Source organism: Schistocerca americana, chromosome 4 (assembly GCF_021461395.2).
Source record: "Schistocerca americana isolate TAMUIC-IGC-003095 chromosome 4, iqSchAmer2.1, whole genome shotgun sequence".
NCBI lineage: Eukaryota > Metazoa > Arthropoda > Insecta > Orthoptera > Acrididae > Schistocerca > Schistocerca americana.
The window spans coordinates 508074495-508096448 of record NC_060122.1 but is presented as its reverse complement, the minus strand read 5'-3'; the positions used below and the strand labels follow the sequence as shown (position 1 = coordinate 508096448).

The 21954-nt window shown below is 42.7% G+C and overlaps 1 non-coding gene across 1 annotated transcript; it reads right to left on the bottom strand.

Annotated features, from left to right (window-relative positions):
- Window positions 1-1152: 1152 nt before the first annotated feature.
- Trnat-ugu lies at window positions 1153-1227 on the bottom strand. Its single transcript has one exon. It is a non-coding gene; the product is annotated as a tRNA-Thr (tRNA).
- Between the last annotated feature and the right edge of the window lie 20727 nt (window positions 1228-21954).

Sequence of the window (21954 nt, the reverse complement as noted above, 5' to 3'; positions counted from 1 at the left end):
AGGATTCGTAAAGGAAGAGATTCAGTGCAAGACGAAGCCCGAAGAATTTCTGTTGAACTACTAGATAGAGCCAGACGTGATCCCACACTCTGCCAAACATTACTGCTGGGAATTAAAGTTCGTGCTACCAATATGATCCTCACATGAAGCGTCAAAAGTGCTGAATAACGGAATACTGGATCACCAGCCTCGAAAAAAGTGACACGACAACCTTCGACAACAAAGACAACGTTGATAGCGTTCTTTGAAAGTAAAGGATTAGTTCACCATGGGTATGTTCCTCCAGGTCAAACGGTGAACCAAATTCATTATATCGAAGTCTTGAAACGTTTGCGACAAGTAATTCGACGTCGCTTCCCTGAACTGTGGCATTCTTAGGACTGGTTCTTACGGCATGACGACGCAAAACCCTATACTGCATTATATGTCACCGAATATCTGGCGAGATACTCTGTCAGTGCCATCCCACATCTGCTATATTCGCTCGACCTCCCACCTTATGATTTTTTCTTGTTTCCGCGAGTGAAAAGGTGATTGAAAGGAAAGCTTCTTCAAGATATCGCAGACATCTAACGAGTTATGACAAATAAACTTACAAGCATCACAGTTGAAAATTTCCTGGCTTGATTCAAAGACCTCCAGAAACGTTGGAAGCTATATATAACAATGATTAAGAATGAAGAGCAAATTGAAGTTTAAAGATTATCTCCCGGAAAAATAAGCTTGAAGAGAGTTACTAAAGTACTGAGGAGCTTTTGAAGTTCTGTAAGGTTGTCGAGACTGTGATAATTTGTACCACAACAGACCATTCACATGAAGTGGAATGTATATCTTTAACAGTGTGAGTTACAAAAGATGGATAGACAAATATAGGCACAAGGAAGGTAACTATATAGAAACCATGAGTAACAGAAGAAATACTTCAATTTATCGACGAGAATAATAAGTACAAATATGTTTTTCAAAAGACTGGAATACAGCAAAGTAATGCACTTAGTAATGAAGTAAATAGGGAGAGTAGGAAAGTCTAGGTGAAAAGGATACAGGAAAAAAAAGAGATCAAAACAGAAATGATAGTAATGAAATGATAATTAGACACCCTAGCTGCAAGCAGTCGTTGATACACTTCATTGGGGACATGTTGAAAATGTTTGCTCCGACCGGGACTCGAACCCGGGATCTCCTGCTTACATGGCAGACGCTCTATCCATCTGAGCCACCGCGGGCTCAGAGGATAGTGTGTCTGCAGGGACTTATCCCTTGCACGCTCCCCGTGAGATCCACATTCCCAACATGTCCACAACACTACATTCGTAGTGCGCCTAATAGATGTTTGCCCATCACACTCATTACTCGTGGCAGATTAATCTACCAAGTCCCGTACGAGTTCGGGCATAGCGTGTGCGTTCGCACAAGAAGGTCAAAGGCCGGGAACCCATATTTTTAACTATATACGACGGTAGTATCTGTTCCCGAAAGAACAGTTACCGTGGATGACCATGCAGCTTTGCTAGAAATGAAATGATAATTAAATAGACACCCTAGCTGCAAGCCGGCGTTGATACACTTCATTGGGGACACGTTGAAAATGTGTGCCCCGACCGGGACTCGAACCCGGGATCTCAGATGGATAGAGCGTCTGCCATGTAAGCAGGAGATCCTGGGTTCGAGTCCCGGTCGGGGCACACATTTTCAACATGTCCCCTATGAAGTGTATCAACGCCTGCTTGCAGCTAGGGTGTCTATTTAGTTATCATTTCATTTCTAGCAAAGCTGCATGGTCATCCACGGTAACTGTTCTTTCGGGAACAGATACTACCGTCGTATATAGTTACAAATGATAGTCAGAAGAACCGTTTTACCCTTTAGGAGCTATACTACGGTGAAATTGAAAGCACATGCGTCAAAATTAAGAGCATAAGAGGAATTCGACTGTTAAACGTAGAGGGGAGAGCGTACAGGTTGAAAAGGTACAACAGAAACCTGTACGAGGCAGAGGAACTGTCTGATGACATGAGGTAAGAAGAAATGGGGACCGATGTGCGGTCTAGTACTAGAGACAGAATTTAACAGAGCTTTGGAAAACGAGAGCTAAAATAAGGCGTAAAGCATGAATAATATTCCTCTAGAGTTTGTACATTCATTGATGAGGTGGGAACCAAACGATTATTCACGATGGTTTACAGATTCTATGTATCTCAAGAGATTTTCGGAAAAACTAAAAGAATCTGTAAGACCTGCTTACTTTAAGGTCCAGTGCAACTTGTAACTCATCATGTTGACAGCGAGTAGTTTACATGTACTTTTAATTTTTTCACTTCGCTGGAGCTTCAACCACATAATATCAGGTTAAGAAGAGTTTGCGTGTATTTGTCTTCCTTTTATGTAGCCCGTTTCCTTTCTCATTGCTCCTTTGTACCTGTGTGAGTTTGTGTAACGAGGTATGCAAATAACTTGAAGCACGGTACTTGGTAGTCAGAGGATATCGAACAACTTTCGGCTTACTACGGAGCACGGGTCCTCTTTCCCGTCTTCCTCCACCCTCCCCCTCCCCACACACAGACACGCATTCCCACCACTGTTTATTGGTGGGCCCTGTGCAAAGAGCTTTAGGCACTGAACATAGCCGTCTGGTATGTGTTGCAGGCGTGTGGCTCATTCTGCTCAGAGGTTATGAACAAAGCGATTTATTAAATTGTGTCGCTTTTGATTTGTAATTAACTTAGAACCGTTCTTCCTTGTAATGTGATGCAGCCTTCGCGGTTTTTGATTAGTCTGTGTTCCTGAGGGAAATCCACGTGTTGCACTGAAATTCATGCGATTTCTTTTGTCTAAGAAACTTGCGTTCCTATAATGATAATATCTGCACTATAAAGAAGATACATATTACTTGTATAGAGTTTCCATGTTCTCTCTATCTGCAAACTGATTTATATCTATTGGTTTTTTCTAAATTTTACAGGTGTTTCGATCAGATTTCCAACTGACTGATTTTGTGACCATAAACCAGCACGTGTCCTCCAAATGTGTTCTAGCTTCCTGTAACTATGCTAAATGAAAAGATCTTTTTCACCTGAGTTAAATCAATACCTGCGCGCCAGCCTTTTCCTAATTATTTCGTGCTTATTGAATCTTGTAGAACTATATATTGTGGGGGTCAGATCTTTTGGACATGTCCGGGAAAAGAGACACTTTATTTGATTCAGCGGCCATGTAAAATACAAATACATTTTTCAAAGGTTTCAATGTTGCTACCTGTATTTGGGCAATGAAGTGAATCACTGGTAATGAATGAAAATTTGTGCCGAACCGGGACTTGTGCCGGACTTCGTGCTTAACATGAGCGGTCACCTTAAATACCTTAGCGATCTGAGCACAGTTCCCATCTGACCCAAATTCCCAGCCTGTTACGTACTACTGACGTAGCGTGTGTCTCCAAGAAGTCACTGGCAACGTTGGCTGTCTTGTCCAGCAAGATGCAAACCAACAAACAAACGGATTTAACGGTATCACAATATGCACGGGCAGCCACAAAACCTATAAAGCTCACAAAAGATACTTACAGTTTTTGGACAAAATTTGTGACATTGTGTAAATACGAAGCCGTTTCTGCATATTATTCACTCGTGAAATGGGCAAACATATACCAACTTACACAGCGGTCTGATGTCAATTATTTCTGAATATTCCACCAAAATGTATGCCGTTCTGTCAGACCTACGATGTATACTCTTACTGACAGGTAAAGAATTACATTCGCCTATCACAGAAGTGCCCTAGTCTCATCGCACAGCAAAAGGAAATCACAATAGAAGCGATGCGACTATTAAAATACGAGTCCGGATCCATAATCAACTGCATGCTCCAGACTTCAAGAAATTTCTTTGATAAGCTTAGTTTTGCCACGAAATTATCGCCAAATTGCGAAATATTTGCAACATTAACGAGGTTCCTTTTCCTAACGATAATCTCAATAGAAAACGTGACTGTGGTGTATGTGCCTTTGCGCGTTGCTGGTGGTGCTACTAATTCTTGTAGTTTGAACATTCTTATAGTAGATATCAGCCTGACGAATACGCTGGTTCTCTTGAAGTGCAAAACTGAAAATCAATGGAAAATTCTAAATACCAGTACCTATTTTTTCGGCTTTATTCACAAAAGAAATTTTATTTCTTGACCGGTTTCAGGTACTTAGAGCCCTTCTTCAGAAGGTTAGAATTAACGCTTTATTAGTGAGCGTCAAAAATAAGCAGGTATATGCAGCATATTACTGTAGTCGCAACTAGTAGTCGCCATAAAACAAACATGTTATATGTTTCTCAGTTTCAGTTATTGTTAAATATAGAAGATTATGTAAGATTTGTGATAATATCTATTGTTGATAAGATTTGAAATGTTTATTTACTTTGCAAATAATTCCATCGTATTTCTCGATGCCACAAAAAAATATTGATTTCATTGAGGTCGTTTACTTTCGCGGCAACGTAAAAATGCGTGAAACTGAATATGAACATGGCGCGCTAAGATTGTCGTCTCAACCACTATGCTGCCACCTTTCTTGGTGTAGCTCCATGTGTGCAAACTGATGGAGCAGCGTCAGACGTTTGAGTGTTATTTTCTCGGATACCATTGACTGTTGGCACGTAACACAGAATGGGGTTCCCTTAATTTTCACACTTCTTTCGCCAGGCGAAGTTTCGACTTCGTGAGAGATCGACTTATAGAGGGTTCCCCTTGCTAGCTGCACTTTCCGAAAACAATTGTAAGGTGGTAGTTGGACATTATGTGGAGACTAGCAGCGATGGATGTTTCTGGTTCAGTAGTAACAATTTCGAAATTATCTTAAGGTAATCCGAATGCTAAAGAGATGACGATGGTATAGAACTTAGGACTTGTCTATTCGCTCCTCGCAGGTCTAGGCGAGACTGGTGAGCAAAATAATTGGTAGGTGAAGGGAGTTGATGTGGGTTCGAATACAAATTTTTCAAATAATGGTATAGTTGTGATAAGCAGTAAGATTGGATGATGTATCGCACAGGTTGCGATTACGTTGCTGTTGAATGGCGGACACTCCCCATCGCGACCTCCAGTTTTCACTGAAAGACTGAAAAGAGATCTTGAATGACATGCATTTGGCGTTTGTTATTTTTGTAGCGGGAGATTTAAAAGTGGGAATACTTACGAAAGAACTTATTTAGGTCTGATCTCGAAATGTTTAATTTAGTTCATCAATCTCATTTCATCTAAATCGTTACCTTACTAACGTTCGACTTTTCTAAATCATTCCACTGTGGTGTCAAAACCAATGTGTGCAGCCTCCTTGTCAAGTTGTCCATCCCGTTTCTACCCTATTTACGTGGTCCTCGACTTTGCACTTAAGCAAGTACAAACGACCAGTTGTATCAAGTGACAAGCCATTGTACCCAGGACCCGTCTTGAAAGCGTTATTAAGTACTCCAGCATTTCGAAGACGAAATGAACTTACAATTAACCTTGTCCAATGGGTCAGACTCGGCTGTAAGTATCATATTATTTAACATGTCACGCTGTTTTAAAATTATACTTCAATAATTCTCCTAAGAATGGTGTGACAGCCTAGACGCGTCGTAAGTGCGAAACAACTGGGAAATAAACTACGAGCAAAATGCGCCAATTGCGACGTACTGCACAGAATTTCTTTCTCACGCTCACCTAGAATAACTTCTTCTTGCTATTTCGTTTCTTTTTCTTGAACTCCGACCAAAAAGGCTTTGAAGGCCCAACGGTACCTGCCGACCGCCGTGTCATTCTCAGAAAATGGCTCTGAGCACTATACGACTTAACTTCTGAGGTCATCAGTAGCCTAGAACTTAGAACTAATTAAACCTAACTAACCTAAGGACATCACACACATCCACGCCCGAGGCAGGATTCGAACCTTCGACCGTAGCTGTCGCTCGGTTCCAGACTGTAGCGCCTACAACCGCACGACCATTCCTGGCGGCCATTCTCAGACCATTGGTGTCACTGGGTGCGGATACGGAGGGGCATGTGGTCAGCACACCGCCCTCCCAGCCACTGTCAGTTTCCGTTACACAGCCGCTACTTCCCAATCAAGTTGCTCCTCAATTGACTGCACAAGAGCTGAGTGCATCCCGTTTGCCAACAGCGATCGCCAGATCGGACGGCCAACCATCCAAGCGCTACCCAAACCCGACAGCGCTTAACATCGGTGACCTGACGGGAGCCGGTGTTGCCACTGCGACAAGACTATTGGCTTCTTATCTCTTATGCTGCCTGAAAACTGAAAACGTCACTCATTAGGCGTTTCGAACTTGCATTGAAAAATCATCAACAGCAGTTATATTGTAATCTTTATGCGCAGACGACACATTATGCTCCTTTGTTTTTAACGTAATGAATGACAGATTTCCTTAAGAATGACATATTTGAGACACCACTATCCGTACTTTTTGTTCTTTGTTTCAGATTCTCAACAGCTTCTGCTTTCATGTTATCGTGTTATCGGATGCTGGAATCAATTTTACAATGGAGTCATTCACCTGTGTAATTTTCTTCACGGCTCTTAAGTCCTGTTTTCGGTCATTTTTCTGGTGATGCTACAAACGGAATTAGTTCTGATGAATGAATTTTTTTGTTTGTACTTTTCTTAAGGCAGAAAAACAAAAATAACTGACAGCTCCTGAAGAAGAGTGCCGCAAAAGTAATTTCCCCTGCTCTTTATTTATGTTGCAATCGGTGGATATTATTCATGTGCATGATTTAGATCCAAACCACAGTCACAGAAATGCGAATAAAGCTTATTGGCTTACATTAAAGATATTTCAGCTCCCAGTCAAAGTTTTGAAAGACGGCTTTACCGCTTTTTGAAGCTGCGAGCTTTTCCAGTACTAGCCAGGTCAAGAAACACATTGGCTAAAGAAAATTACACACATCAAAAAAAGTATTGCATCACCCCGGTTCCCAGAACTCCTGAACAAAGACGTTGACTGTGGATATTGTATCATAGACACAGCCCCTCTGACTCTTCAGAGGCGTCACTAAACGCGCCCAAAGATGTAAACAACCATGCATGAACAGCTTCTATTAGAATGAGGGGGTTCGACAGCCGATCGGTTCCAGTTCCAGTCATTCCACCAGGAAGGAGGTACACGGTTCGTGTTGTCTGTAGTTCAACCATGCCTAGACGGTCAATAGCGGTGTTCGATCGCGTCAGCGTTGTTACTTTTTGCCAGGAAGGACTGTCAACAAGGGAAGCGTTCACGCGTCACGGAGAGAACCAAAGCGATGTTGTTCTGACATGAGGGAGGTATAGAGAGAGAAGAAGTGTCGGCGACATGACTCGCTCAGGCCGCCCAAGGGCTACTACTGCGGGGCATGACCGCTACCTACGGATTGTGGCTCGGAGGAACCCTGACAGCAACGCCAACATGTTGAATAATGCTTTTCGTGCAGCCACAGGACGTCGTGTTACGACTCAAACTGTGTGCAATAGGCTGCATGATGCGCAAATTCATTGCCGACGCCCATGGCGAGGTCCATCTTTGCAACCATGACACCATACAGCGCGGTACAGATGGTCCCAACAATATGCTGAATGGACCGCTCAGGTTTGGCATCACGTTCTCTTCACCGATGAGTGCCGCAGGCAAGCGTCAGAGACGTGTTTGGAGGCAACCCGATCAGGCTGAACGCCTTAGACACACTGTTCAGCGGGTGCAAAATGGTGGAGGTCCCCTGCTGTCTTGAGGTGGCATTATGTGGGGCGGACGTACTCTGCTGGTGGTCATGGAAGACGCCGTAACGGCTCTACGATACGTGAATGCCATCCTCCGACCGATAGTGCAACCATATCGGTAGCATATTGGTGAGGCATTCGTCTTCATGGACGACAACTCGCGCCCCCGTCGTGCACATCTTGTGAATGACTTCTTCAGGATAACGACATCGCTTGGCTAGACTGGCCAGCATGTTCTCCAGACATGAACCCTATTGAACATGTCTGGAGCAGATTGAAAAGGATTGTTTGTGGACGACATGACCCACAAACCACTCTGAGCGATCTACGCCGAATCGCCGTTGAAGAGTGGGACAATCTGGAACACAGTGCCTTGATGAACTTGTGGATAGTATGCCAAGACGAATGCAGGCAAGCACCAATGTAACACGACGTGCTACTGGGTATCAGAGGTACCGGTGTGTATAGAAATCTGGCCAACCACCTCTGAGGGTCTCGCTGTATGGTGGTACAACATGCAATGTGTGGTTTTCATGAGCAATAAACAGGACGTAAACGATGTTTATGTTGACCTCTTTTCCAATTTGCTGTTCAGGTTCCGGAACACTCTGCATCGAGGGGATGCAAAACTTTTTTTGATATGTGTATTTTTCTTGTCACTAGCCTAAGAAGAATTGCCAACATTCTAGAATACATTGACAACTGTGTGACCATCGATTTACTTCCTGAAATGTTTCCGAAATACCCTAGTAAATTCACTAGACATTGTCATTTACATTTAATATTCTAGATTATAGGTTGTCATTTAAGGGATGATAAGAGGAAACAAATTTATGTTTTTGAATCCAGAAACCTTATTCCAATATAAATTCTTCGTGACACCAATGGACCAACGTTTGCTACAGTTGTACGCTAACGTCGCGGTGGTCGCCCATCGAGGCATTAGTTTTAGATTCTAATCTCGCTGGTCACAGTATTTTCTTACCTCTTCTGCGAAACAGCCACTTGCAGGTAGATTGCGAATCAGTAAAGAAACCATAAAATAACTTCTCTCTCATAATTTTGTCGTTAGCTTGATTCTGTATCGTGAAGATCTGGAGTTGAATAACTTGCAGATTATTTCTCTGCTTCTGTCCATTGTACTGATTTAATTGTGGCACTGAATGATTTGTTAACTGCATTGCATTGTACACCTACCTCTATTGCGACGTTTGCCTACTCTGGTAGAGTCCTTCCTGTAACGCTACTTCAGTATGACTATGGACTGAACGTAGACACTGACCGTTTCGAAGCCTAAAGTGTATATTATCATGCTAATTAGTGAAGTTTGGAATACTTTGTTTTATTAAAAAACACTTTTTTGTAGCGTTGTCATGATTAGTTGTAATTCAATTGTATAACATAGTGCATACTAAATACCACTTATTCTTCAACTTATTGAACACACTGAGTAAATATGAGAGATAAATTATCAGCAGCAACACAATCTCCCACATTATCTAGAACAGTATGACAATACTAAGATAGTGTAATACTTCGTGTGGCTGTTATGCTGCATAATAACAGTAATGTTATGTAGTTCAGCATAATGGTAAGGCGAAGGGTCTCGCGTATTCTGTCACCGAGCGACCATACATGGAACACGACGCTTGCAACACGCTCCATTGTAGTTTCAGCCATTGCTGATACGTTGTACCCGAAGATAGCTCCAGTGCCACAAATTAGTGATAATGTCTTGTTACGTGACGTAGATTTTATTTAAATTTGTAGAATGGTGCAGGCTAATAGCTAAAGTGATCTTATTCACTGATTCTGAAATCTGAAACCAACACACGTACAGAGAATGAAAACGCAAGTGCGTTACTGTCACAGAAAAAGCTCCATAAATGTGGAATTACGAGCAGGGTCTTTTCTTTTTGAACCACTATACAGCCATAATGAACTGGGTTTAGCTGTTTAATATACAGCTTATGGAGTATCAGTTCACTGACGCCTGCTACTTACCGCTCTACCCTCCCATGTAAGCGTTCTTTTCCACTAGTCTTTTCTTTGCGCCACTGACTCAATTTCTCGTACTTTGAAAATTGCACCACATCCATAAGCCTCTAGACAATTGCGTTTCTGTTACATGTTCTCTCTCTCAGATTATTCGAATCTCGGGAACTTGAAACGTTTCTCCTGGCATATATGTTTAATGCAAATAGTTATTAAGCATCGCCGGCCGCTGTGACCGAGCGGTTCTAGGCGCTTCAGTTCGGAACCGCGCTACTGCTACGGTCGCAGGTTCGAATCCTGCCTCGGGCATCGATGTGTGTGATGTCCCCAGACTAGTTAGTCCCCTAACATCTATGGGACTGGTGACCTCAGCTATGCTTAGAGCCATTTGAACCACTTGTCAAGCATCGTTACTATATGTATTTTTATATTTAGATAAATGTACCACATATATAATAACGTTTGGTGGCACATACGTGAAAACAACGTAAATATTGATAAACGATAGTTTCCTTCGCGACAGCATGTGACATGCCCAATCTTCCAGGAAAGCACGCGATTCCTTAGCAGAGGTAGCTAATTCATTCCCGTATGGTAGCCTATGCCTCGATGGCAGCAGATTCGAATCTTAGTGGTTTAAAAAATTTTCGTTAGTAGTAAATGGCCTGTCTGTAGGAGAGGTGCTCCCGTAAAGTTTTTCATCGCCAGGCTTTGCGCTAATGTCCAGGATTAAATTCCAAACATCTCCGCGATGTCTCGTGCAGTGAGAACAAATGAGTTTCATCCCATTCTTTATCTAATCATCATACAATACAGAAATGCAACCATGTCCATTGTAGTCAAATGCATTCAGTAGCACAGTTAAGATACAACTCACATACAACGCGTAAAAAGGGGCGGTTATATGTGGCAACAATGTCATACGACTCTTTCTTATATTCTACAGCGAACCATCAAACTCCTCCCATAAAAACGACCCACTTTATTACACAACAGCAAGGTGTCCGCTTTTCTTTGTGATTTCAAACAGAACACCGGATCCGTGGAGCAGAATTCGAAAGCGTTATATTCAAACGTTATTGACTTAGAGCGCTCCTACATAAAAAAGACAGGCTATGTTCAATTTTGAATACAGCAAAAGTTCCCTCCCCCAGTTCCAAACCGCAACGATGTGTACACTGAATAGTGAATACTGTGGACGGATCACAAAGCAACTGGAAATAGTTTGTCCATCCAGATGAAATTTTATACCCAAGAAATAATATTTTGTAGATCCTCGACACAACCCCACATTTTCAGCCAACTTTGCTCCGCTCTGAACTACTGCCCAAGGCTAATCGGCAAACACGATCTGTTCGTCAAGCGGTTACATCAAAGAGGCCAAAAATGTAATTGTTACCGTAGGAACCAGAAAAACTTAGATTCTTTAATCTGAGATAGGACATAGCTGTCAGCTGTCACTTAGTTTCCCCAACAAAAGGGACAAATTTATTATAATTTCTAGCCTAACGGACTTATTCATAACTTAAAATATGAGTTTTTGCAGCACGTTTTTTATACAGAGGAAATATCTGTCAATGTGTTGCAACTGCACATTGGCCTAGACAGCATGTTTCTAAACGATTACAACAAGTAAACGAGATTCACTAGTAACATTAAAACAAGCCTATTTTCTCTATGAAATTATGCCTTACAATGTTTTGAAACTAATTTACCTACTAAAGTGTTACTGTGGATACAGTGCGCTCGTAATAGGACAGGCTCAAAATTTCCGTCAAGAGCAGCAATGGACTCTTGCAAAAACCTCAACACACACACGGTATATCAGAGCTCTGCCTCAGAAATGCACGAGAATCATTAATACATTGTTCAAGGCTGCTGATATTGTTAATCAGAATTCTTCAGTCCACATTACCAACGATTCAGTGGATGAACGTTAGGAAACCGTTCAAGAGAATGCAACGGACTTGCATGTTTAATCCACTCTCTCGGGAAGATGTCTCACACATCGAAAACTTCTGTAAGCGGACGCGTCAGCATGCATGAGCGTTAAGACGTGGCAAATTACTAGGGGCCTAGGGGCATTGAAAAAACTTCATTGTGGCTCTATCTTCAGGTACTTAATTAACATAATCCTTATTAGGCTACTGATTTCAGCCTCACGACTATTATCAGATCTACACGAGACCAATTACGAGTATATATTGCGAAATACTTAGCATCTTTACTATCCAGTGAGTACTAATGCTAGGATACGATGCACATATAACAGTAATATTTTCACTTTATAAATTGAGAATATGGTAAACATCACTCTCATTTAATAATGTTCATGTGACATTGACTTGTCGTCATATAGTGGCTACATTCGTTAAACGTCTTATGGTGATTCTACACTGAATGTATATCGCCGTTTCCAAGCTGTTCAACACTGCTTATGCATGATGGGGTGCGTAACTTTTTCCCCTCAAATAACTCTTCAAGACTCAAATTGAAGCCAAGCGTAGGAATTCAAGACGCCACTTGGCTATGGCTTAATAGAAACAGATCTATATCGAGTGAATCTGTGCACAATAGAAACGATTGGGAAATTACTGGCCCTTAAAGTCAGTCGTGAATGTAATCCTCTCCAAAGTCAATAGTAGTAAGTTCACGTAATTACTGAAATAAAACATAGGTCCACTTTGACCAACATTTATTGTTATAAAATTCTAAACGAGAATCAAAACATTATTCAAAAATGAAATAGTAACTTATCCAAGAGCGAAAAGAGAAAATTGGACATCAGAATATTTACAATTCATTCAACTGACACAAAAGGAGCACCGAGCGGCAAAGTCTGCGGGAAATGTCCACCACGAGAACGCAACTGGTACCACATTGGCGTTACACCGGAATAAATTAAACAAACTATTCCAAATCACGCAAAATGATTGCATCGATCAACATGGTGTGAAAGAAGACACATGCTGGATCCCTAAGTATCTGAACCATGAGCGAAGCATTGAGCATAAGGTAATTCCTGACAGAGTCCCCACTACTCTGTAATAAAACGCACCTAACACTGATTCGACACCATCACACTGTAATCACATTGGCCGCGTGAACCCACCGTGATGCAACGGTATGAGAAGTTGGACTGCACCCTAGATGGCTGGAGAGGCTGAAATTTAAATCACAGCTGAAGATGAAATGCCTTAGTAGAAGTGCCCGTAGATGCGTCAGCCGTAGAAGCAGATGCAAAGCCCTCCAAAGAAGTCTCAATGAAGAATTTCGCTCCTTAGCGATACATGTGAAGAAGCCACTAAAAACTGTCTATCTGCCGATCCGCAAGTTTGTAAGATGAGCGTCCAGTGGGTTGCTGCATAACAAACCTTTCCCTCTCTCCTCCAAAAAGTTTATCATTACCAGTAGCCAGTCTCTAAATTTTGCAAGTTAAACTAAATATGAACAGTTTGGTCCTAGACTCTCATACTCGAAACAGGTTGCAGGATAGACCAATGCAAACAAACCTATGCTTCGTTCTATCGTCAAAAAGCATCCCAGCTTTCATTCTGTCAACATTTTTAGGTAACAACTAAAATAGGGTGTCCAGCTCTGTACTATAGCAGATAGTTCAACAACCCCCAGGCCTCCGTGACAGGAAGACGCGCCGGCATCATATCAAAAAACAGCCCAAACATCCCCCAAGGCTCACACTTCCACAGGTCTGGCCATCTTATCTACTGGGTCATCTGTCTGCAGTCTGTTCTTTTATGTCTTCGAGCGGCATGTGGCCAGCAAGCGTTACAGGGGCAGTTTGTCTGAATAGAACGGAGCATAAGCAAATGCACAGGTCCCCTGCAGTTACGCTATTACTTTATTCCACACTGCCAGGACCTACACAGTTTCCATGAAAAAATCTCCCTGACTTGCCAAAGTGGCGTCCTGAACACCAGGCTTAGCGGACTGGCGACCGATCGTTCACTGAAGCCACAAAGGGCAGGAGAGCTGCCCTTTGCTATGGCAAAGCTCTTAGAATTTGAGAAATTAGGTCCTCAAGGGTGCTGTACCTTCCATTCAAACAGGCCACTGATGTTGCAAAGGCTTGACACGATTCTTTATTAATAATCCATTTACATTCATGTAGCTTTTACATGAAAGTATAGAATTATTCCGTGCAATTTTGGACAGCAGGTGGATGAAGTCGGTATCTTGCCAAGATATTTTGGATGATAAACAAGCAACCATCGTCAGATGTGTTTTATACTGTGTAAAACTCATCCGAAGATGTTTGCCTGGTTGTCTGCTGAAATGCACTGCCTGATCAAAAATATCTAAACAACTATTAAATGCCAGTGGAGGATTGGCAGCCTATTCTTGCTCAAGATCCGAAAGCAGAGGAAGTATGATGTTGGAGGTCTGGAATACAGTCGACGTTTCAACTCATCCCAAAGGTGTGCCACTGGGTTCAGGTCGTGAGTCTGGTTGGGGCAGTCTATTTCAGGAATGTTATTGTCGACAAACCATTGCCTCACACATGTTGCTTTCTGACAGAGTGCCTTTCCATGCTGGTACAAACAATCATCATCTGCAAATTGTTCCTGTACTCTACACAGTGCTTTAAAATGTGTTCATATACTTCTGTGCTTAGTGTCTCAATAGGAGAATCATACATTAACATTGAAAAACACCACCAAAAATATCACCAATTCCTCTGTAGTTCAGGGTTGGCCTTATGGCAGATGTTCTCCAGGCATTCGCCCAGCCCAAAACCTTCAATCGGATTTCCACAGGGGAAAGTATGATTCATCAAATAAAACCGCTCGTTTCCAGTCACTGACTGTCCAGTGGCGTCGGTCTTTACAACATGTCCAAAGTCGTTTAGCACTGACTAAATAAATGTGTGGCTTATGAGGAGCTGGTCTTTTTAACTCTCTACATACAGTCATCATGCTATCTGGACTTCTAGTGTCATTTTTTCCACTCACGAGTGATTGCTGGTGCTGTATTCAAGAGATTTTATGTTACCACCCTCTGCAATACTCTATGGTCCCTGTCTTTTCCTACATTAGGTCTGCCTGGTCGTTCCTTCGCGTTTCCACTTCACACTCACATCCCCAACAGTCGACCTGGGCAGCTTTAGAAGGGCTTTATGTCCCTGGTGGATTTATTACTCAGGTGATATCCTGACCAATCCATTATGTTGTTACTGATTCTCTACTGACAGCACAATATTCCCCACTTCCTTTTTAAACTGGGAGATCCACCACTCGTGACATATAGTGGTCAATTGCTTATTGCATAGGTATTTCCAAATACTTTTGATCAGATAGTGTATGATGTCACATGCTACTACAGGATGAGGTAGGTTCAGGACGAGGTAAGTTCAATTTACTCATCTGGAAACCAGATATGGCATCCACAGTACACGAGCAGATGGGCAAGACATGGATTGATATGTTATGAAGAGGAAATACAGAGCTCAAGCAAGTTGTTGAAATCGTGTCAGACATGATAGTCAAATTAGAAGAGGAAGGGATCTTGGAGAAACAAAAACACTGGCACCAATGTGCCAGAGATCAACGATGGAGAAGGTTACAGGAGCGTTGCAGAGAGTCACCAGTGGAGCAGACAAGAGAAGAGGATCTCAGAGAAGAAATTCATCTTTAAAGTACACTCACACTCTGTCTGTGGTGCTACATAGGCTGTAACGAAAGAAGAAGCAATACTCTCTGTTTGCTACGAGGCTGGACCGAAGTTGAAGTTCTAACTCATCCCAAACGTGTTCCATTGGGATTTTGGGTAGACCACTCAATTTCAGGGATGTTATCGTCCACAAAACATTGTCCCATAGATGCTGCTTAATGACAGGGTGCATTGTCGTCATGATACAAAGAATCATAGAGACCAAAGTCTTATCAACTGTACACATTATACTATACTGGTAAATGTGTTCATATTCTTCCTCATCCGACCGTAACATCACCTCCTCTGTGCTTCTCAGTGCACTATAAATGATGGTACAGATGCGAGGAGAGGGTGGTTGTTGCATCTCAGTACTGACAACAATGTATAGGTGGTCGAATGGTCAGGACTTACCAGCGGGCACCCAAGGCTGACATTAAATAACAAAACAGGAAATTTGATCAAATAAAGAGAATATATTTCAATGTACAAGATACATGGAGCCAGCCAAGGATAGGAGCTTACCAAGTGTAGGCTTGTTTAGGAGGACGAACAACTAAAGAAAAAGGGCATCAGTAAGTGAGGCGATTCATCTTAAGTTCCGTTGGTGGCTGCTGACGGGGCACAGAGCCATAAGCTCTGTCTCCCAAGAAATACATCTGTTCTAGTCGAAGTCTGTATCACAAGACAGAGAAGGAACTGTCCTCCTCTCTGCAGAACCCTTCATCGTCCACACATGTGACCTACCACCCACACTATTAAGACAATGGCGTGCATTCACTAGCAACTTTAGCAGAGGGGTGAAGGCATCTCTTGTCAGCAGCTTTAATGGGAAAGAACTGCCTCAGTTCTGAAAGCCAGGCAGCTTGCATCATGTAGGTATGTCTGAAGCTACTCTGGGAGAAATCTTATAAAGACTTTACTGGGACCTCCGAAATAAATTTTTTAAGCCAATTGCCTAAAATATTCCTTGGTTGGCTGCCATCTTATACATAATGATCTTCTGAAATTCTCCAAACCCAAACCCCCTTTCATCGAATTGCCACAGGGTAGGGCGTGATTATTCAAAGTAGTGCTCAGCATTGTGTGCAGAAATGTAAGGCTTAGGAGGAGCTGCTTGTTCATTGCAACCCATTCTTTCTACCTACCTACGCATAATCATAGTGACAACTGGACCGCTGTTAGCACTTTGGAGGTCATGAGTGATTTACATGGAAAAATTCGAACAAGTAGCTCTGGAAAAAGCGAATAAGAAACCATGTCGATGATATCGATACGTGGATGATACATTTGTGGTTTCGTCACATGGCAAAAAAAGCTTTAGAGGAATTCTTTTGTTATTTAAATAGTATAAATCCTAAAATCCAGTTTACCAAGGAAAGGAACTAAGAAAATAGGCCAAGCACTTCGTTCCGTTACGGATAAACGTCCCCCTCTGTCTGTTAGTGGTGTATACAAGATTCCGTGTACATGTGGTAGGGCCTACATTGGGAGTACAAAGAGAAGTGTGAATACACGGTTGAAGGAATACAAAAGTCTTTGCCGACTAGGGAAAAAAGACAAGTGAGCCGTAGCGGAACATGCTCTTCAGTCGGGTGATCACGTAGTGAAATTTTCGGAACTGAAGTTTTATGTACTATGACGAACTATTATCCACGACAATATAGAGAAGCCATAGAAATATATAAACATGGATATAATTTTAACAGAAAAGAAGAAGCTATGAAACTCAGTGATATATGGACTGTGGCGCTACAGAATCGATGAGAAATCTTTTTCTTTGACGTACTATGATCGATAGTTATATTTTATCCTTCACCAGGTTTATCTCTGCTATCACATAAAATCCAGACCACGCCCACTTTCCACGGTATTTAGGCCGTTCTCCGACGACCGACTCGTCATTCGGCAAGACTCAGCACAACCAGGAGCACCTCCGAAGATGTCCAACGTAGCTTTGGACAAAATGTCAGGGATAGAAGAGTTACATGGACCACGGCCATACAACCCGGAAGAATTCTCAGCAGCTGATGGATTTGTTACATAGGAGACAAACGATGACTAACCCACATTCGAATTCACTGTGTTCTCCCGGCCGACCAATTCTGGGGTTATTGTTTCTCTGCTGACAATACAATACTCCTTGCCTCCGTTTATACTGGTGAGTGTGCGTTTCAGGACATCTAAAGGTTGTGGTATGAAATAGCGATACCACCCATCAGCGTCGTTATGTTGATACCGGAGTTGCAAGTTCGACACTGACAGCTGTCACGCAAGATCGTGCAGACCCAATGGTGTGGCGCACTAAGCCACACCTCTAGCGGCTGCGTAACCTTCTGCCGCCTCAATATACGATGGCTGGGGCAACGAGACCTCCACTCGCACTCGGAGCCACATTTCTGCATCAAGCTATGCAGACGCCGCCTACTTGCAGTATTAGCATCATCGTTCGTGCTTCAGCACACAGAGACTCTTTCCTATTGACCCTGAGAGCTGGACTCTGTTTCTTGTTGCGTTGTTTGTAACGAGTCTTCTTACGTTTGGAAAAATACAAGTAAATCTTCTGTCTGCTTTCTTACTTGTTCATTAGTCATTTCTGCCCCTGGCCCACTTTCCTATGACGACAGTTGCTGCACCACTCTGCAACCCACCTGTCTTTGACATTGTGCAAGAAGTCATACACGACAGTGGTCAGTTCCGTTGTCCGGCTACTTTTGAACAGTTACTGAGTGGTATCCATATAGTAAACACACGCAGTATCTACGACAGCAGAGGCAGCGCTACAGTTACCCGCCAGACGGTTTTTAGCGGCGCTGCTATCTAATATTAGCGAGTCAGCTGCGGCGTCAGATCGTGATAATAATTGCAGGGGTGGGGTAGGAGCGGCCGGCGTAGTCATCACATCAGATAGCGGCCACGGCGGGGCTGGCCCGGGCACCGGCCAGGGCTGCCGCTCTGCGCACGCGCGGCGCGAGCGGAGGCAGCGGCGGCGGCGGCGGCAGCGCACCCCGCGTCCCGGCGCAAAGGCCCCCGATCGACAGTGCTGCCAGCCTGGCGCGCCGAGACCAGCCTAGCCGAGCCGAGCCGCCTGCGACCGCGGCAACCCCTGCTACTTGCGCCGCCGCCGTCGCCGCTGCTGCTGCCGCCGCTGCTCGCTGACCGGCTCTGGGTCCGCTGCTCAGCTCTGCTCCCGTGAGTAGCGCACTCTCTGCCACTCACCTCGCCTCTCAGCCGATCCTTCGGGACCCACGGAACACCCTTACATTCCTACCAACCGGCCTTTCGGTACATTTGCACGTATTTCCACTAGTCACTTCCCCAATTGCTACAGTTCCACTGCGTACTCCTCAATTTTTAACACAACTTTTCGACGAACATTGTTGCCAACATTGAACATTTCGACGATATACGTAACTAGATGCTTTTCCATTTAGTTATTAACATACTTGTGCTGATTCGCAGCTTCCCTTCAATACAGTAAAATGATTTTCACTTTAAACTCCAAACCTTGCCTCCCATTCTTTCTTCCGCACTACAAAACGTCTAGCCACTCCGCACCCTCCTTCACTTTTTCTGTTTTTTTCTTTTTTTGTTCATTAGTTATCAGCACCCGTATTCCTAACGAACTTGAACGGGAAATATTACACACACCTTCGGTAGCCTCACAGTTATAAAAGAGCATCCTCTTACTTTTTTCGTATTACGAATGCGCAGTTGCGTCTTTAAACCGTGTTATCACTGAAGCTCCACAGGTGCCGACTCCGCTGCAGCTTCTTTGCTCCCTTGCCACACCTTACTTACGCCACAACGCGATTCTATTTTCACTTGAACGAGGAATAACGCATAAATGCTCAATACAAGATAAATTAAGCTACATACGTCATTACTCTTTGTTCGCTTTCATTTACACAATACGTAACTTAGACAGTAGGCTAAAAATAAAAATATGTGTCTAATACACGCCATTCCTACTTCGCTGCGGTTGAGGCACGACTAGGAGAAGGGTTTAAAGTGTAGTAAATAAGATAAAAGCCGCGTAATTATGACGCAATAATTTATTTGTTTTAGCTTTAACCAGAAATAATGTATAAGGTACATTAACGGTGACCATCAATTCCTTATATAAGATACCACGGTTTTTTATTGTTTAAGTTTCGTCAGAAAGAATTCAATAAAGGAATACATCAAAAATTACCAGTGGTCAACAATATTTCGCACTAAAATTTATAAACAGATGCGATTGATAATAGCTCTGTCTCTGGGCTCTGTGGAAAACGTTATCTGTTCCATCTCAGCTCCAGTGCCACGAGTTTCCAGCATAACGTCGCATCTGCCTAGGACCACCAGCCAACAATTAGGTGAAATTGTGGCTATGGTTTACAGCTTACATACAACAAACAATAGCAGAATAGTGTAAACAGAGTATTGAAATACTCTCAACACACTGTACTCAGAAACCTCGCTCATTTGTCGAACGAATAAATGTTTGAACTATTTCTTAACCATCGTATAGAATACTGGAAGTGGTGGAATCGTAAATGAGTGATTTATATTTTAATATTTATGCTGTGGCGTGCAAAGACGATAGCTTTACACTCTACTTGTCTGTGTGTGATGTAAGCACTGTCCTATCGCTAGTGATATATGTCTTGTTACCTTCATTTTTTTCGAGATGTCTCTGTTATAGTGCTCTTCGTGTTGGTTGATTCTACAGTTCCAGTCATCGGAGACATCATTTACCCGAGCGTGACTGTAAGCCACTCACGTAGTTGAAGTACCCGTACTGTAGCGCTCTATTCTATTCCTGGCCAGCACACCGTCGTGACAGGAGCCCCAGCCTCCGGGAGACGGGTGCTGAGAGGTGTGGGCTGGGAGACGGGGTGCGCGACCAACTGTTGGTCTGGGTCGCCGGGTGGGCGTGCCAGATCTACAGGTGTGACCCGGCCGCTAGGTCAGTCCGTGTCTCCGCCCACACCGCGGTAACGCCCCCGCCTCCTCCATTCGCCTTCCAGCAGCTCATTCGTCTCGCTGCAGTTCTGTCTTCTTCCGGTTACGCAAATAGTTGCTTCATAATCTTAGCACTGGCAGACAGCGTAACGCGTCCACTACTCCAAACGCTGTCTGTGTTCAGGATTTGTAAGGGATCCGCATTGTCTGAGCGGGTTTTCAACACAGAACACCGACAAAGTTTATCTGCATCGCAATAAATTAATTTTATTTGTAATTCATCAGCCTTTTTACCGTCGTGGTGTCTGCCTGCTTGTCCCTACCTTACGTTAATCTTTCAAGCTCTGTTTATAAACTACACATGACATATTCGACTACTTGTTCTGTTATTATTCGACTACTTGTTATTGTGGCCCTCAGTCCGAAGGCTGGCTTGATGCAGCTTTCCACACCAGTCTCTCTCTACAGTACTTACACTCCGTACTTCCCTTATTATCAAAATTACCAATTAACTGATGCCTCAGGATACATCCTGTCAACCTGTTGTTTCTTTCCTCAATTTGTGCCCTGGAGCTCCTTCTTCCCCAATCCGATACCGTACCTCTTCATTAGTTGTCCGATCTATCAACTTAATCTTTAGCACTCTTTCGTAATAAGGCATATAAAATATTTCTAGTATCTTCTCTTTTAACGAATCCTTCCAGAAAAGATTTGGTAACACTTAAATTTATGAAGTTCCAACATAGCGGAGAATGGGACCAGCAACTTGGGTACGAAAGAAAATATATTTTTTTTTCAATATCCGTGACAATTTCATTTCTTCGTGGCGACTAATTTCGGACCATCATGTCCATTTTAAACCATAGCCTTAAACATAAGTTTAATGACACATTCCACCAAAGTAGGTATGAGCATCAAATGTCCGAAACTAGACGCTACAAAGAAATGACTGTTATCCCAACTGTGGCAGATATCGGAAAAAATAAAAATACTTAAAATTATACTCGATGTTGACCCATTTTTTCTTTCCAGGAAAGCTTTTCTTTGCTATTCTGCATTTTACATCCTTTTTCCTTACGAAATTTCCTCTTACGGTGTGCCCACATAGCTAGATTCGTCCACTACTTTCTGTGTGTTATTTGTCTCAGGATGATCAAACGTAATTCGCCTACATCGCGTTACCCATGTTTTACGTTTGATAATATTCGTCTCATGATTTCTTTTCAGAGATATACATTCTGCTCAACTGATCTTCCAAGTCATTTTTCACCTCTCACATAAAAACTGAGTATTTGGTAAACCTTAAGTCTCTGTTGATCCATCATGGATCAAATCATTGCTCAAATAATTATGAATGAAATTCGGCAACAACAGTGTAGTTGAAATGTTATTTTTTATTTTGACTACCAGTTTCGGCATAGTGGAATGACGAAACTGGTAGTCAAAATAAAATAAAACAACATATCCATTCCACGGCTATTGGCGAATTTCATTAATAATTAAAGATAATTTCTTCTCCCTCAACTTTAAATTATCTTTCAAAGATCTCCTTTGTTTCCTTTACTTTCTGCTCTGTATGTAGACCCTCATGAGTAACACGCCACAAC